At 41.6% G+C, this 19665-nt stretch overlaps 1 pseudogene; it reads left to right on the top strand.

Moving 5' to 3' along the window:
- LOC100489480 overlaps positions 1-15845 on the top strand; it is a 50138-nt pseudogene extending 34293 nt beyond the window's left edge.
- Positions 15846-19665: the final 3820 nt, after the last annotated feature.

The following is a 19665-nucleotide window of genomic DNA, read 5'->3' as shown; positions in this document are numbered from 1 at the left end:
TTCATGCGTATATCGGCTACATGTGCCTGCACCCGAGCGTATCCCATTCATTCGGGTGCAGGCAAAAAAAAAGGGGTGCATAGAGTGCAGCCCCAATATTATGCATTTTCAGGTTTGGCGGCCATGTACTTATGTGCAACCAGACATAGGTATCGTTTTATTCAGGGGAACTTGCAGATTGATGGTTAGTAAGTTTTTGGTAGTTGCCATGGAGATTTTGGGGAGAAATCTAGGTTTTTTATCTGGTTTTTCCTTGATTTCTGACCAAAATCTAGGTTTGTATCTGGTTTTTCCTTGATTTCTGACCAAAGCGCTGACTTCTGCAAGGGACTGCGGCCACAATTTTCCATGTAGAAAGAGAAGAGTGGCGTCTCTGAATAGCTGAAGGTGTGCACTTTTCGTAAATATATAGATTGTGGGGGTTATCTCACAGGTAGGGGGGGTTAACAGTGAAAAACTGCAGGTAGTGCACATAGAGCGCAGCCCCCAAAATTTCAACTGAAATTGCCCTTATGCATTGCCCCTGTTTTGGGGCATTTGGTGGCCACGTCTTTATGTGCACCCATACATATGGGGTATCGTTTTATTCAGGGGAACTTGCAGATTGATGGTTAGTAAGTTTTTGGTAGTTGCCATGGAGATTTTGGGGAGAAATCTAGGTTTGTATCTGGTTTTTCCTTGATTTCTGACCAAAGCGCTAACTTCTGCAAGGGACTGCGGCCACAATTTTCCATGTAGAAAGAGGAGAGTGGCGTCTCTGAATAGCTGAAGGTGTGCACTTTTCAGAAATATATAGTTTGCGGGGGTTATTTCACAGGTATGGGGGTGTTTAGACTAAATAACTGCAGATAGAGCACAGCCCCCCCTTATGCATTGCCCCTGTTTGGGGGCATTTGGTGGCCACGTCTTTATGTGCACCCATACATATGGGGTATCGTTTTATTCAGGGGAACTTGCAAATTGAGGTTTAGTAAGTTTTTGGTAGTTGCCATGGAGATTTTGGGGAGAAATCTAGGTTTTTATCTGGTTTTTCCTTGATTTCTGACCAAAGCGCTGACTTCTGCAAGGGACTGCGGCCACAATTTTCCATGTAGAAAGAGAAGAGTGGTGTCTCTGAATAGCTGAAGGTGTGCACTTTTCGTAAATATATAGATTGTGGGGGTATCTCACAGGTAGGGGGGGTTATCACTGAAAAACTGCAGGTAGTGCACATAGAGCACAGCCCCCAAAATTTCAACTGAAATTGCCCTTATGCATTGCCCCTGTTTTGGGGCATTTGGTGGCCACGTCTTTATGTGCACCCATACATATGGGGTATCGTTTTATTCAGGGGAACTTGCAGATTGATGGTTAGTAAGTTTTTGGTAGTTGCCATGGAGATTTTGGGGAGAAATCTAGGTTTGTATCTAGTTTTTCCTTGATTTCTGACCAAAGCGCTGACTTCTGCAAGGGACTGCGGCCACAATTTTCCATGTAGAAAGAGAAGAGTGGTGTCTCTGAATAGCTGAAGGTTTGCACTTTTCGTAAATATATAGATTGTGGGGGTTATCTCACAGGTAGGGGGGGTTAACACTGAAAAACTGCAGGTAGTGCACATAGAGCGCAGCCCCCAAAATTTCAACTGAAATTGCCCTTATGCATTGCCCCTGTTTTGGGGCATTTGGTGGCCACGTCTTTATGTGCACCCATACATATGGGGTATCGTTTTATTCAGGGGAACTTGCAGATTGATGGTTAGTAAGTTTTTGGTAGTTGCCATGGAGATTTTGGGGAGAAATCTAGGTTTTTTATCTGGTTTTTCCTTGATTTCTGACCAAAGCGCTGACTTCTGCAAGGGACTGCGGCCACAATTTTCCATGTAGAAAGAAAAGAGTGGTGTCTCTGAATAGCTGAAGGTGTGCACTTTTCAGAAATATATAGTTTGTGGGGGTTATTTCACAGGTAGGGGGGGTTAACACTGAAAAACTGCAGGAAGTGCACATAGAGCGCAGCCCCACATTTTTAGCTGTAATTGCCCTTGTGCATTGCCCATGTCTTTATGTGCACCCATACATATGGGGCATCATTTTATTCAGGAGAAGTTTGTCTTTCAAATATGCCTTTGTTAGAAAATTTTTATGAGATTTTTTTTTGTCAAATCCACATTTGATCATGCGTCCAAGTTTACGTTTTAGAAAAAAAAAAAAAATGTCATAAAAAGTTCCAAATTTCACAATGCACTGACAAAAGGTATTTGGCTTTTGAGTGAAAACTACATTGCACCTAGAAACCTGAAGGTCTGTAGTTTCTAAAGATACCAAACATGAGGGGATATTTTAGATTTACATATAAGTTATGCTGCATTAACTGTTACAAGCGCTTTTCTGCTTTGTTCTGGTGTGATATTGTACTAAGTATTGCCTTAGTTTGGGGGTTACTTCTGGACAGGAACTGTGGGGTACCACCACATATTTGGTATCGTTGGACTTGGGAGTATCAGGGCTTTTACAAACAATAAAAAAAAGTGAGTAAAATTAACTTTTCTATGGAAAAAAACCTCAAAATATACAGAAATTTTTCATAATTTTATTTTTTTTTTACATATTTCACCCAAAATACACATCATATCTCCAGAAAAGTTATAAAATTTGGTATGTATGTCGAAGCCCAATTAGTGACGAAAAAAACGATATATAATTTCCCTAGTTTCGTGGAGGTTTTCCTACCAAAAAACATTGTTAAAGTGAATGAGTACAAAATGCTTAAAAAACGTCTGGCACTGGGGGGAACCGAAATGACGAATTCGGCTGGCACTTAAAGGGTTAATGGTAATTCCCATTTGTGTATCCCTCTGCTGTATACAGCTATATAACCCACTATATTGCAGCCTCCCTATTAATGGTAATTCCCATTTGTGTATCCCTCTGCTGTATACAGCTATATAACCCACTATATTGCAGCCCCCCTATTAATGGTAATTCCCATTTGTGTATCCCTCTGCTGTATACAGCTATATAAGCCACTATATTGCAGCCCCCCTATTAATGGTAATTCCCATTTGTGTATCCCTCTGCTGTATACTGCTATATAACCCACTATATTGCAGCCTCTTTATTAATGGTAATTCCCATTTGTGTATCCCTCTGCTGTATACTGCCATATAAGCCACTATATTCCAGCCTCTTTATTAATGGTAATTCCCATCTGTGTATCCCTCTGTTGTATACTGCTATATAACCCACTATATTGCAGCCCCCCTATTAATGGTAATTCCCATCTGTGTATCCCTCTGTTGTATACTGCTATATAAGCCACTATATTGCAGCCCCCCTATTAATGGTAATTCCCATCTGTGTATCCCTCTGTTGTATACTGCTATATAACCCACTATATTGCAGCCTCTTTATTAATGGGAATTCCCATCTGTATATCTGCTATGCAAATAACTGTTTGTTAGGCCTACCTTGATTTAGTACTAGTGATAGCTGTGTCAAACTCACATGTGTCCCACTCCTCAGTGAGCAAGAGATATATTTACAGCCCCAAAACTTGGTTCTGGTGCTTGTACAACTCCCCCCCTCCCCACACAGCCTGTTTACTTTGATCCCTGATTGATTAATTGATTAGTCAATCAGGCTCTGGTTTTCCCCAATCAGCTGACTATAAATTCAGACACAGCCATGGGGATGGCACTGGGGCTAATATCTAAGTGCTAACATTTCACAAGTGCTAGGCATATGGCAGTTAAACAAGGCAGTGACAAGGCTCTGAGTGATCTCCAATCAAAACTGAACATGGAATTGCAAGAAAATGGTTCTCATGGTTTGTTACTTCCTATCTCAAAAAGGTTTTATCCTTCTTTCCTCCTTTTTAAAGTGCTAGCTCCATAGTTCCAGTTAACACTTTCTCCTCACATAAAACAAGAACATACATTCCCGTTCTCACCTTGCATTCCTCTCCTTCCCGTTACTGGCAGCAGGGGACATTTCCCCCAACCCCGGCCCTTACCCCATCAGTTCTGTTAGGGACACGTTCCCCAAACCCACCCTGTACCCCTCTGAAGTACAGGACCCTTACCCCTATACCCAAAGCCTCTGTTCAAATACCCTGTGCCCTCTGGAATTCCCGCTCTGTCTGCAACAAACTCACCTCCATCCATGACCTTTTCATCACTAAATCACTTAACGTATTTGCAATAACTGAGACCTGGCTTTCCCCTACTGCCTCACCCACTGCCCCGCCCTATGGGGGGCTACACCTTACTCACACTCCCAGGCCTGGAAACAGGGCGGGGGGTAGGACTCCTCTCTCCCCCCCACTATTTAAAATTCTTCCACCTCCTCTTTCATTTTCCTCATTTAAGGTTCACTCTTGGGATTTTCTCCCCTGGTTCGCTTCGCATTGCGGTCATATACCGACCTCATGGATCGACCTTATAATTCTTCCTCCCAACCCCCCGGCACGCTGCTCCTCCCAACCCCCTCCAAAAACAGTCACGTATACATGAGTGTCGCAGGCACAAATCCAGGTCAGAATCAGATATCTGCAGCTACAAATCTGCTCTGCTCCTATAATCCCACCCTCCGTCAAGCTAAACAAACCTACTTCACTGCACTCATTAACTCGCTCTAAAAAACCTGTACAACTCTTCTCTACCTTTAACTCTCTGCTGTCCCCTCCTCCGCCCCCTCCGTGTGCTTCAGTCACTGCTCAAGCTATTGCACTTTAAAAATAAAATTGACACCATCCGAAGTGACATTGCACAACTAAATCCCCATAACCATTTCCCTCCCTCCCTACATGCTCCCCAGTCTCTTCTTGGCTCCTTCTCCCCAGTGACTGGAGAGAAGTTTTAAAACTTTTGGCTTCCCAACTGAAACATGCACTGGTAACCCCTATTCTGAAAAAACCCTCCCTTGATCCTTCCAATCCTACTAACCTCCGACCTCTCTGCTGCTATTCAGCTCCAAACTGCTTGAGCGCCTAGTATACAACCGACTGACGCTATTCCTCTCTGACAACCTCTTGGATCCCCTACAATCTGGTTTTAGACAGCAACACTCCACCGAAACTGCTCTAACCCGACTAACAAATGACCTCCTTTTGGCTAAAGCCAAAAACACTACTCGCTACTAATACTTCTCGATCTCTCTGCTGCTTTTACCACTGTGGATCACCCTCTTCTCCCCCAGACTCTCCGCTCTCTTGGCCTTCGTGACACTGCCTTATCCTGGTTTTCATCTTATCTCTCAGATCGATCCTTCAGTGTCTCTTACAATGGGGAATCACCTTCTCCCTTGCCTCTTTCTGTCGGGGTTCCTCAAGGCTCTGCCCTGGGCCCCTTACTATTTTCTCTCTATATGTCCTCACTTGGCAAATTGATCAATTCTTTTGGCTGTCAGTACCACCTCTATGCTGATGATACTCAGATCTATCTTTCCTCCCCTGATCTCAACCCAGAACTTCTAACTCGTGTCTCTTCCTGCCTGTCCGCTATATCCATTTGGATGTCCCAACGTTACCTTAAATTAAACCTCTCTAAGACTGAATTGGATGGGGGAAAGAGAACCAACGTCCACATTGTTCCCAAGGTATCTATAAAGGGTAACAATTCTACCATCACCCCATCTTCCCAGCCAGGTGCCTTGGGGTTATCCTTGATTCTGCCCTGTCCTTCACCCCTCATATCCAGTCACTTATCAAATCATGTCACTTTCACCTAAGAAATATTTCCAAAATATGATCACTTATCACCCAAGATGCTGCCAAAATTCTTATTCACTCTTATAATATCTTGCCTGGACTACTGTAACTCCCTATTAATTGGCCTTCCCCTCCAAAGACTGTCCCCTCTCCAACCGCTCCCCCTCTGGCATGCCACGTAAGAAAATTGCTCATCTTGGGTGCTATTAATTTTGTTATATACATGTGTATATGCGTTACACTGTACAGAGGGGAGTTCTACCGATTACTATAAACCAGTTGTCCAAGTCGCACCCAATGCCACATCTCCATATCAAAGGGTTTTTCTGTGGATGGTAAGACAGTACGTCTGCAAGAAGCCATAAAACTCAACAGTTACTGAACAATGGGCAAGGAGTAGTTTTTATCAACCCCATCTGATAAGTTGGTATGCGGGGGCAGTGGCTGAAAGGTGTGAACCTGGGGGGACAACCTGGGAGGAGCACCTGGGGAGAACATCAGAGGTGACCGGTTAGGATGTGAGGGCTACAGACCAGAGGAAGCCATGATCAGCTGGTTGGCGAAAAGGAACCAGACCACCATGTTCTGTGTTTGTTGGTGACTATGATGTAGACTTTGTGATTAATTTGTAACTTTAAAAAATGTAAATATATTGTGTTGTGTTAACTAATCCAATTGTAACAATCCATTGATTTGCTATTCAATATATTCATTTTAATATACACTTATTGGTGTGGGTTATTTGTCTGCTTCTCAAAAGAACTGGAACCCTAGTAAGAGGGCACCATTAAAAGTTTGGTTGCAACCTCAACAAGCAATGTAGGGGCTGATAATTCAAAATGTTTATCAGAGATTAAAGGGTTAAAAGCTCAGTTAAGAAGTCCTGGTGTATCAGCTGTTACTGGGCAGAATAATACTAATAAGGGTAGAGATCTGTCTGCTAATGGTATAAAAGAAAGCAGTGGGAAATGTGAAATTGCAAGTGAAGGTAATGTGGCTAGTTTGAATGTACTAGTCATGCCAGGCCTTATAAAGCAATTATTAATTGTGCAGAGTACAGGGCTGATAAACTGAAACCTAATAGTACAGGAAAACAGGTTTCTAACTCCCTGCAATCTAGGAAACAACATAACAATGAAAGGGTGTGAGCAATACAGGCTTCTCTCCCTGCAAAACAGACTTGTAACAATTCAGTTAAAAACATACAGAAAAGGAAGTGTTTAGGTGCTGTGTGTGTTCCAGAGTTGGGCACATAGCCGGGTATTGTATACTATGAAACACTATTACTGGAATAATAATAATTGGTGCAATGAAAGAGTTGGAATTCCTCTAGGTGGGGATTGCAAAAGAAAAGTAGGAATGGGAATACATGGATCCCATATCAGCTTCTTACAACTCAGAGAGAAAGGCTGAGTGCAGGGAACTCCAACCCCCAAACTGCATGGGGGGCATTTAAAAAGGAGTTGGAAAGTATCAAATAAGAGCTTTTGCAAATTAAAGAAAGAAGGAATAATGATAGAGGGAAACAAAATGAATATGCCCTGACTTTGTCCCTTCACCAAGTTTGTTTTACAGGATAAACAACGATTCAAGATTATGTGAAGGAGAAGTCCGTGCCTTACCCTGTCCAGGGAAAAAATATATATATATGGGAGGACCTTAGTGTTTTTTTTCCTTTTTTACACACAAGGAGAAGCCTCTAGATTGGGTTGGTACAGTCAGGTTATACAAATTCAAAAACATTTTTTGGTTTTTAATAGAATGACCTGCACTGTGAGGGAGTAAAATGGCTGCTGCTATAGTTTAATAGGAGAGAAAAAAGCACTGAAGCACAGTTTTAAGTTTATTTTTGATATGATTTGTCAAATTGTTTTTTACACTTTGCATTAGCAGCAACATGTTTGTTACATTTTTATATAGACTGCAGGCTGCTTGATAACCTCGGTATATGTTATGTGCTTCTGTTTTAAAAAAAAAAAAATGAGACTGAATCCTGCTTTAAGTTTGTCGTATCTTAAGTTTGATGTGGGTAACGTTCTCAAGGTGGGGTGTTTTAAAACCACTTCACTCTACTAGTCTGCATTATAGAGTTACCAGTCCGGTTTGTCCTATACATTTCTACTTACAGCAAATGTTTTACTTTGTTTATGTTTAGGGTCTGTCTGTCCAAAACAACAAACCAACTGGGCCTAACAATGATGCTCCTTACATCTATGTTGCCCTATTTAGATGATCAGGCAGGAAACCGAGGGGGAAATACTGAGACAAAGATGACAAACATCTCACTAGTGATTTGGCTCAGATAGTGCCGCACACGTTAGTGTAGTGTATCTTTTAATTTCCTGAAGCCAGTATGGGTTATGGTCCCTGCACTGGCTTCCCCTACCATCCAGGATAAAATTCAAACTAATGACTCTCACAAAGCAGCCCATAACTCTGCCCCACCCTACATCTCTGAACTTCTCTAGATACCAACCAACTCGCTTGTTACGCTCCTCTACTGACCTACTTCTTGACTCCTCTGTAGCACGGTGGATTTTCTAATGATTTACAATATATACATCTGCTTTAACATATAAATCAAATTTTAGGTTTGAGTCCAGCAAAAGCAGCAGATTTTGGGACAGCGATTGTCCAATGTTCAAGGTACAATGTCTTTGTTCTATGTATATTGCTGGGTAAACAGTAAACACAGGTATGTTACCCAGCAAATGTCCTTGGAATAAACACATAGCTGATAGACAATATACTCTATGTACAACTTATTTGAGTAACAAATAGGCCTGCTACAAAGTTAATAAATTGTATAGTTAGATCTTCTGTTCATTAAAGTCAGCACTTGGTGTTGGGGGGGGGTTGCTAAGAACTCTGGTATAAAGGGGCCCCCCCAACCTGTGTCAGTAGCTTCGCCTGGGGCTCCTGAATGAGTGCTGGGACATTTGGATCATCGCTTGGTTATCAGGAACCTGAAGGTCTTGCACCAAAGGCTGTGGGGCTCCCCGATTGGCTGAATTGTGCAGAACTGGCTGTGCTTGTAACTATAATCATACTAAGATAAGTACATCTATTGGATTCTAATATTACTAGTGTGTAAGTTATTGCTCACTAACAGTTTATCAGAAGGTTTAATCATTGATCCTGCATATGTATTTGTCATTAATGTTAATTAATACAAATTATGATTAATGAAGGTTCACCCCCCCCCTTTATTACATCCTCTCTCATTCCCCCCACACACACTCACATTCACATCATTGTGTTTTCTAACTGTTGGGTTTAATTTTTTCAAAAGTATTTGCTCTTTTTGGTGCCAATTTACAAAGTTTGGTTAACTATAAGGCTTACAGCAGGTTTGCCAGAGTTACATTCCCTTGTAATTACCCTCAGTTTGAGGTGGGGGGGGGTTTGATTAGTTCACCTTAACAGACTGTATAAATAGAACCACTGGCACTCCAGTGCAGCTTGCTCTGGTGGTAGGTGCTCTATAAGTGATTGCTCTTTAAGTGGGGGCTCTGTAAGTGAAGTTATAAACACAGGAGTTAGTGGGGGGCTCTGTAAGTGGAGTTATAAACACAGGAGTTAGTGGGTCTGTAAGTGGAGTTATAAACACAGGAGTTAGTGGGGCTGTAAGTGGACTTATAAACACAGGAGTTAGTGGGGGGTCTGTAAGTGGAGTTATAAACACAGGAGTTAGTGGGTCTGTAAGTGGAGTTATAAACACAGGAGTTAGTGGGGGCTCTGTAAGTGGAGTTATAAACACAGGAGTTAGTGGCTCTGTAAGTGGAGTTATAAACACAGGAGTTAGTGGCTCTGTAAGTGGAGTTATAAACACAGGAGTTAGTGGGTCTGTAAGTGGAGATATAATCACAGGAGTTAGTGGGTCTGTAAGTGGAGTTATAATCACAGGAGTTAGGGGGTCTGTAAGTGGAGTTATAAACACAGGAGTTAGTGGGGTCTGTAAGTGGAGTTATAATCACAGGAGTTAGTGGGGGCTCTGTAAGTGGAGTTATAAACACAGGAGTTAGTGGGGGCTCTGTAAGTGGAGTTATAAACACAGGAGTTAGTGGGGGCTCTGTAAGTGGAGTTATAAACACAGGAGTTAGTGGGGGCTCTGTAAGTGGAGTTATAAACACAGGAGTTAGTGGGGGCTCTGTAAGTGGAGTTATAAACACAGGAGTTAGTGGGGGCTCTGTAAGTGGAGTTATAAACACAGGAGTTAGTGGGGGCTCTGTAAGTGGAGTTATAAACACAGGAGTTAGTGGGGGCTCTGTAAGTGGAGTTATAAACACAGGAGTTAGTGGGGGCTCTGTAAGTGGAGTTATAATCACAGGAGTTACAAACTAAAGGAGTTAAAACAAGGTACAAAGTTTTGTATTTATTTTAAAGCCTTTTTCACCAACTTTTGTTTAACTGTTTCTGTAACTGGGAGAATGAGTTGTAGCAACATTGAAGGTCTGACACAGTGCCAGGCTGCCACATGTATGCGGTTGTGGAACAGTTCCAAAGTGCATACCTCTGTTGTGGATGTGAGGGAATTGCCGCGTTAGAGCACTAGAGGAACAAGTTGCAATACTGCGTTCTATTGACAATCTTGAAAGGAGTCTCTTGGTTACTGAACAAGAGCTAGCGGGGTCAGATAGTATGGGGGGAGGGGAGCAAGGAAAGGATGATAGGGCAGTAAGCTGGGTGACAGTTAGAAAATCTAGTGTGGGGAAAAGGAAAAGGGAGGCTGCTCCAGGGTTTGCGCATCAGATTTGCTAGATTGTGTGAAGATGGGAGTAGAACTCTGGACTGGAGGTTCTAGGTGAGGCTGATCTCTCTAACAGCCGGGAGACCAGTTTCTCTAGTAGTGGTGGGGAGGAGAGCAGAGCTAAGCCTAAACAGATGGGGGTTATAGGGGATTCGATCATTAGGAAAGTGGAAAGGGCAATCTGTCGAGCGGATCGCTTCAACCGGACAGTTTGCTGTCTTCCTGGTGCCAGGGTTCGGCATGTGGTTGATCGGTTCGACACATTATTGGGAGGGGCTGGGCATGACCCGGCTGTCTTGGTACATATCGGTACTAACGACAAAATGAACGGTAGGTGGGGGACCTTAAAGAGTGAGTTAAGGGATCTAGGCTCTAAAATTAAGCAAAGGTCCTCCAATGTCATTTTTTCGGAAATGTTGCCGGTGCCGCGTGCAAGTTTAGGGAGACAGCGGGAGCTTAGGGAGCTAAATGCGTGGCTAAAGTCTTGGTGTAGGAAGGAAGGGTTTGGGTTCCTAGAGCACTGGGCTGACTTTTCTTTGGGGTACAATCTATACAGCCCTAAGCGATTGCACCTCAATGGAAGGGGGTCTGCTGTGCTAGGGGAGAGAATGGTTAAGAGGCTGGAGGAGTGTTTAAATTAGACAAGGGGGGGTTGGTAAGCTAGATTCTTATGGGAAAGCTAGTGTAGATGGGGCAGTGGGACCAGTAAAGGGTTGTGGGGGAGGAGTGAGGGGGGCATATAGTTTCAGATAAGGAGCTTCCATTGTTACAAGGGAAACAGACTAATTTTCACCTTAGCTCTAACTGTCCTTTAGCTAATGTAAGCATCAGAGGGAGAAGTAGTAATCTCCGCTGCATGCTGGCTAATGCGCGTAGCTTGTCGGGTAAATTAGGGGAGCTGCAGGCTATTGCATGTATTGAAAATTATGATTTAATAGGTATCACTGAGACCTGGTGGGATGAAAAATGTGACTGGGCTGCGAATTTAAATGGTTATACACTTTTTAGGAGGGACAGAGATTAAAAAGGGTGGAGGGGTTTGTCTTTACGTAAAGTCAGATTTAAAGCCGTGTAATAAAGACATTACCAATGAAAACGTTGAATCTCTTTGGGTAGAAATTTCAGTAGGGCTGAAGGTCACAAAGAAAATGATCATTGGTGTATGCTATAAACCCCCCGTATAGATGAGGGGGATGAGGCCCAGCTATTGTTGCAAATGGAGGAGGCTTCACAACTGGGTCAAGTTGTTATTATGGGGGACTTTAATTATCCGGACATTGACTGGAGTAATGGGGTGGCTAAGTCAGAAAAAGCTAGTAGGTTTGTAAACATGCTAAATGACAACTTTTTATTTCAGGCAGTTCAAGAACCTACTCGGAATGATTCTATTTTGGACCTGGTGATTTCTAATAATGCTGAACTCATCTCTAACATTTGTGTGGGGGGGGGGGGCATTTGGGGAACAGTGATCACAACATGGTCTCCTTTGAGATAATGCTGCAGAGACAGCGCTATAAGGGAGTAACTAATACGCTTAATTTTAGCCGTGCAGACTGTGCCAGTATAAGGGCATCTCTGCAATGTGTCAACTGGGAAAGGCTTTTCATGGGGTTAGACACAGAAGGAAAATGGAACATCTTTAAAACATTGCTTTGCAGGTATACAAAACAGTATATCCCCCTTGTAAGCAAGGAGAGGTATCGCAAAGCAAAACCTTTATGGCTGAATAAAAGTGTTATTGTCAAGGTTGGTAAGAAAAAACCTGCTTTTAAAGCATTCAAGTTAGCTGGGGCTTTCATCAGGTACAAGGGGGGCAAATAAAGCAGCTAAAATAGAGATGGAAAGGGATATTGCAGCTAGGAGTAAAAAGAATCCAAAATTATTTTTTAATTATGTGAATAGTAAAAAAATGAAGCAAGAAGGGGTGGGAACCTTATTATCACGGGGGGGTACGTTGGTTGATGAGAACGGGGAAAAAGCTGAAATTTTGAACTCTTATTTTTCATCTGTCTATACATCTGAGGAGCCAGATAATGAAGGCTTCCCTTTTAATATGCCCAGTTCTAGTAATTTAGCTACTGACGCATGGGTCACTCAGGAGGAAATTCAAGAGAGACTTGAACATGTAAAAGGTAAACAAAGGTCCAGGGCCAGATGGGATTCATCCCAGGGTATTAAATGAGCTGAGCGCTGTGATTGCCAAGCCTCTTCACTTAATTTTTCAGGATTCGTTGAGGTTTGGCATGGTGCCGAGAGACTGGCGGATTGCTAATGTGGTGCCGTTATTTAAAAAGGGATCTCGCTCTCAGCCTGAAAACTATAGGCCCGTTAGTCTGACATCAGTAGTAGGAAAACTTCTGGAAGGGGTAATAAGGGATAGGATAGTTGAATACATTGCAGTTCACAATACTATTAGTTTGTGCCAGCATGGTTTTATGCGTAACAGATCTTGCCAGACTAATTTAGTTGCCTTTTATGAGGTGGTGAGTAGGAACCTTGATGCTGGAATGGCAGTGGATGGCATCTACTTAGATTTTGCTAAAGCGTTTGATACAGTACCTCACAGCAGTGGCACTTTTCTAGAAGATCTGAAAGATGGAAAACATGTACTAGAGCGCAGTATCAGGTGGAAGGATACAATAAGTCCATTCCCAGGAAAATATCACTTGTACACACCGATATGTTAAGGTGTAGTTTCTTATTCAGTATCAAAACCTATCAGGGTGCATAGGCTGCACATATGTAGGGGTGATATACATCAATATTCTGAGTCAGGTAAGGGCTATAGTGTGTCCAAAGTTTGTAGCTAAAAGTGGTTTGTCTGAGAGAAAAAAAATAAAAATCAGACTAAGACCAAGATCTACAGTAACATGGAATGAGAGAGAAGCAAGCTCTTGGAGGACAAAACCCCAGATGCTGTGAGGACATTATCTGGATACAGAAAACGGTCTACTGGTTTGGCAAAGAATCCCGTCTGTCTCACAAAGCCCCTGGACCCTGTGGACATTAGTGTCCCAGTCAGCATAAGAGGACTTGCACTAATTCTCTATAATGACTGAGCTCAGAGTAAAATGGTGAATATTTGACTGGTAAAAAAATTTCAAGCCATTCAGCGCTGCATCTAATTCAGTACATACCCTAAACTTGCCACTTGTAAGTCATTTGTGTTGGGATTTAATTTTTCAAAACTATTTGCTGTTTTTGGTGCTAAATTATAAAGTTTGAACTATAAGGCTTACAAGCAGGTTTGCCAGAAGTTACATTCCTTTGTAATTACCCTCAGTTTGAGGTGGGGGGGGGTTGATTAGTTGCACCTGAACAGACTGTATAAATAGAACCTTTGGGACTCCAGTGGAGCTTGCTCTGGTGGTTGGTGCTCTTTAACGGATTGCTCTTGAAGTGGGGGCTCTGTAAGTGGCAAACTAATGAAGTTTAAAACAAGGTACAAAGTTTGTATTTATTCCAAGTCTTTTTCCCCTTAGTTTTGCTTAACTGTTTCTGTAACTGGGAGAATGAGTGGCACAACATTGAAGGTCTGACAGTGCCAGGCTTCCACATGTATGCGGTTGTTCCCAGGTACGTACCTCTGTTGTGGTTGTGAGCAAATTGCCACTTTAGAGGCTAGTGTTAGAGCCCTAGAGGAACAAGTTGCAACACTGTGCTCGATTGACAATCTTGGGATGAGTCTCTTGCTTACTGAGCAGGAGCTAGCGGGGTCAGATAGTTTGGGGGGAGGGGAGCAGCGAAAGGATGATAAGGCAGTAAGCTGGGTGACAGACAATCTAGTGTGGGGGAAAGGAAGAGGGAGGCTGCGCCAGGGTTTGCGCATCCCAACAGATTTGCCAGATTGTGTGAAGATGGGAGTAGAACTCTGGTCTGGCGGTTCTAGATGAGGCTGATCTCTCTAACAGCCGGGAGACCAGTTTCTCTAGTAGTGGTGGGGAGGAGAGCAGAGCTAGGCCTAAACAGATGGTGAATCATCCAAATAGTAATACACAGGAATAGCTGTAGTTGTGGTAAATGTGAATTCTTACCCCAATTGGAGTGGGTCCAAATGCTCATGCCCCAGACCTTCAGCTTAGGGAGCCATACAGGAGTTCACAAGAAAAAAAAAAAAAAACGACAGCAGGCAGGCACTCGTATCCACAATGCATCAAAAAAAGTCAGGAGAAGCAGCTTGTAGTATTCATAAAAAGTTTATAATTTAATCCATACATAAAATTACAGACAAAAGCCTTACGCGTTTCATACCTTGAGGGTACTTAATCATAGGCTACTTTGCACTCTAGAGACACACACTATTTAAAGGTCATAGTGGCCAATAGGAATGTTCTAAAAGTGGGCCAATCGCATTATACATCTCAGTAGCTTAGACAATTGGTTGTGGAAAATCAAAAAGGTATTATGTAGGATTAAAGGTATAGCTCAAAAAGTAGAAGATAGGGTCCTCCATTAGGCATAATTCTTAGAAAAAATATATTATTTGTATATAGTAAAACAAGAAAGTGTATTTTCAAACATAACAGGTAACATATTCATAACTAAGACCATTAGGTTGTCCAGTTTGTAAATAAAATATCCATTTAGTCTCTTTTAATAACATGGAAGACACTACTCGAAAACAAAAATTCAGAGTTACAGTTCAACTCCAACATTACGTGAACTCTTTAGAAGTCCTCTAAAGAACTTAAATCATGGTGGGAAATTGCCACCTTTGAAAAATATATCACTAAACATGAATGCTCCTTAAGACTTATGGATCTCTTAGTCAATAAAAACAACGCATATATGAACAATTGAAAACAGAAATCTCGGAATTAAAAGAGCATTCAGACTATCAGAAATTTTTGGAAAATTTAACTAATCGTATTGACAAATTAGAACATGATATTATTGATAAAAAGACAAATTCAAATGAGATAAAAAAAAGACTATGATCAGAATACGGTTTATAAGTGGACATCATACACTAGAAACACTAGAGAAAGACCATTCATTGGTAAAAATAAAAATCCTACACATAGATCCATTCTGAAAACGTCTAGGGATAAGAGTCAGGTTTTTGGGCACAGATTGACAGCTTAGAGAGTAATAATGAATTTAGATTTTGGTGGCTGCTCCTCCTCTTCTTTCTTCACAGGTCACCAGGGAAACATGGGCTAAAGAGATCTTTTTCGGAGACGACAAAGTCGAAATCTACCATTCCAGCAAAAAACGGACAAAGTTCCTGGTCCAAATGGAAAAACAGAACAAGCTACCACTCAAGCGAATCAGGAGAGGAGGAAGACGTCAGAACATCGAAATAACCCTTGCGAGAAAGAAGGAGGAGATGGTTCTAAATCTCTCAAAGAGAACTCTCAGCCCTGAAGAAACCAGCGTCCTGGAAAAAGGTCTAACATTTTGTCCAAACTAAGACTGACTTATTTGACACATTTGACATTTGACTTATTTAATCACAGACATTAATAGATGTGTGTGTAAATTACTTTTGAAAAAACACTTTTTTGATGATGATATCGAGTAGTATATACACAGCCAAAACTGCAAATTTTTGACAGGTGGGCGGAGCTATGGCTAAGACCCATTAGCCCCGCCCACTGCACATTATGGCCCGCCCACTGCACAGAGGCCAGTTTTGAGACACCATTTGGCCCTGCCCACTGTGCATTATGACCCCGCCCACTGCACAGCGGCCATTTTGAGTAATACCCATAATGTCCCTGTGTTATGCTCCACCCATTGCGCAGCATTGCCCCTCCCACTGCGCAGCAGCCATTTTATGATAATGGAACGCCATTTTGGGTGTTACCCACAATACCATGCGTTGGTAAGTTGGCGCCATTTTGTGAAATGGCATCCCTTCCATACATGGTGCCTGTGTGAGCGCCACCATGTGGTTATAAAATGGTAATGCATTATAGACCCATAATAACACGTTTATAAACCTCTATGTTAGCGGTACCTAGCGGTTATGATTATTACAGGAGGATATCGAAGGCATGCCCAGACAAGTATTTTTGGAAATGGTACCGTGTCCGGACATGTTTTTATAGCTGATTCCAACATGTCCAGGCTTGTTAGCGTGCTTTCATAGACATGTGCAGTGTTTATGAAAGACCGCTTCAAAATTTATAGTTGCATACAGGAAAGTATGCAGAAAAAACACACACAGTTTTACAGCAACATGCACAAAGTACATCCTCAGTTTTAAGTTTTAGATTAACAAAATCACTTACCGGCGGGTGAACCAACAGTTCTCTAGCACAACACGCACTAAACCTACCGATGTAACAAGTGCTAATTCACTTACTGTTTGGAGAAATATATACTCTGACTACTTACTCGGACTACTTTAAAACTAAAAAAATTAAACCAATCCTCAAGCCTGGTGATCACGTGAGAATTTCAAAATATAAAGACATCTTCAGTAAAGGCTAGTAACAGAGCTTTACAGATGAAATTTTTATCATTACGGCGGTAAACACTAGAGGCGTTAAGCCGGTTTTTTAGCTTGAAGGATTCCAACGGCGAACTAATCGAAGGTACATTTTATGGTGAAGGAATTAAAAAAATACCTGAATTGAGAAGATATTAAAGCAGAAGCTTGTAAAAGTTCAAATTTTTTATTACGTCCGGTGGCTTGGATACACGGATAAATTCAACAGCTGCATCGAAAAAAAAAAAAATTAACGGCGGTTTAAAAATATACTACAATGGAGGAGGAGGCATTTTATATTACACTGCCTAGTAACACATCACATAGTACATTTCCTCAAAATGAAATATCTAACTATACTGTAAAATTATCCAAGCCGGTTATGCTATGCGGCGAATGGGAGGTTGGTTTGACAGAAATACAGTACCCACATACCTGGAATACTTTAGAGACTGAAGGTCTATTCTATGTTGGAATTCACGGTGGACCCCTGAAAGAACTAAATGTGAAGCCAGGTTTGTACAGCAGCGTTAAAGATTTGGTGAAAGCAATAAATGATAAAATCGAAGCTTACAAATCGCCTACTTACGATGTGAAGGCGTTACGATGAGTTAGAAAGAATTGTGGCTGTAAAAGGGACACACAGCTTCTTAGCCGGTAACAAGCTGACTCATATTTTAGGTATTGACTAACAATTTCAATGATAGTATTAACGGACAATTATGTGCTCATATTATAAGGCACAAGCTGGTAGCGGCATAGCTGGCTTTCATGGCACTGCTTATCAGCATGGAAGGGGCCTTGGAGGATTATTTAGAGCTTTGATTCGCCAAGCAGTTCCTCTTTAAACGCGGTATAGATATCGTAAAAACCCCATGTAAAAATGGCTGCTAAAAATATAGCCAAAGATGTTGTTGGTAAAGTTTTCAACAGCAGTGATGAATAAATTAACCAGCGATGGACAGGCTGGTTCTGGTTTAGTCTACATAGGTAAAAACAGACCTAAGAAATGGAAAAGGGTCCCATCATCACATCTGCCATGGGTGTCGCAAAACCAAAATAAAAAGGCGCAGATGCAAAGGCAGTAAGAAACAACATTTTTGGAAACGGAACAAAAGTGACATATTTTAAGCTCTAACTACATTTCTGAAAGAAATCATGGCATTTATCCATACATCATTAGTTGAATGTGCAAAATCTGAACTGGATCTTTTTGAAATCCCACCCATACAAACCAGTGTAGAAAAGAGCTTTTATGTAGAAGTTCAACCACTGTCCGCTATTACTGATACATTGCCGGTAGTGGTGAACATTACCTAGACCTTAACAATACGCTGCTTTACATCACATGCCGAATCTTAAAAAATGATAATACAGTACCCGCTGATGGTGCACGTGTGAGTTTAATCAATTATCCTTTAGCAACATTATTCAATCAGCTGGATGTCACCTTGGGTGACAGACTCATATCGCAATCTAACAACTTGTACGCCTATCGGGCATACATTGAGACTATTCTTACAGTACGGATGCTTTATCCACCCAGTTCACAGCTGGTTTGTTTTACAAAGATACACCGGGTCAGCATCATACACGTGTTCTGGATGGAGATAATGAAGGTTTCACAAAACGTGCTCGGTTGATGGAGCGTGGAAAGACTATTGAATTACTAGGCATATTACACGGGGACATTTTTCAACAGGATAAATTATTATTGAGTGGATTAGATCTGAAAATCAAACTTACCAGAAATAAGGATCTTTTTAGCTTAATGTTGTCAGAGGTTGATCCATTTAAGGTTTTTTAATAGACAGGGAGTCATTTCTTGGTGGTTATACTCTATTTGGTTTTGATTTAACTCCGGACCAAGAAAGCAGCAACCATTTTTCTCTGATTCGTAATGGCAACCTAAGAGCTGAAATACGTTTTTCAAGAGCATTGGACAGGACGGTTAATATGATAGTGTACGGCGTGTTTGATAATATTATTGAAGTAAACCAGAGACGTGAGGTTCTGTATGATTTTCTCAAAAAACCATGAATACATTGGAACTAACGCGGATTTTAACTGCTGACCCCTGCACCAGGCATATATTTGCTGGAGTTTTACCCTGTGATCTTTTACCAATACACACTGAAAGATTTACGGCTGCATTTATTATAAACACTCACAATTCAAGACTGCCTGGCGAACACTGGTTAGCTGTCTTAACACATTAAGGTTTGGTGAGTAAAGCCGAAACAAACTAAATTTTTACTAAGTATTACATATTTTTTATTTAAACGTATAACATCTCGTTTCCATACAGATACAAAATTAACAAACGCCCTACATGTTAAGGTACTGAAAGCGCCATCCAACCGCACCTACGATTTTGATCCAGCTTCTACATCATCATCTAAAGACACCAGAGCACAATTATCCTCGTTTGCAAACATCAAGATACAGAGTCATACGTCGGCACTGGGGAGCAGTAAAGTTGTTGGTGAGTCTGTAAGCAAAGCACCAACACAACAAGCAACTATGCAACAAAATAGTGGTAATTTATGCGTTTGTAGAACACCAAGGGGCTGATTTACTAACCCACGCAACGGGTCATAATGAGTCAGATTGCGTTTTTTTCGTAAAGATCGGTATTTTGCGATTTTTTCGGCGTCTTTACGAATTTTTCGTTACCAATACGATTTTTGCGTAAAAACGCGTTTTCCATAGCCATTACGAAAGTTGCGTAAAATCTTGCGATTTTTCGTAGCGTTAAAACTTGCGCAAAAAGTTGCGCTTTTTCCGTAGCGTTAAA

The sequence above is a fragment of the Xenopus tropicalis genome, chromosome 5 (genome assembly GCF_000004195.4).
Source record: "Xenopus tropicalis strain Nigerian chromosome 5, UCB_Xtro_10.0, whole genome shotgun sequence".
In the NCBI taxonomy this organism is placed as follows: Eukaryota; Metazoa; Chordata; class Amphibia; order Anura; family Pipidae; genus Xenopus; species Xenopus tropicalis.
The sequence above is the reverse complement of the archived record's forward strand: the minus strand, read 5'-3'. Positions and strand labels throughout refer to the sequence as shown.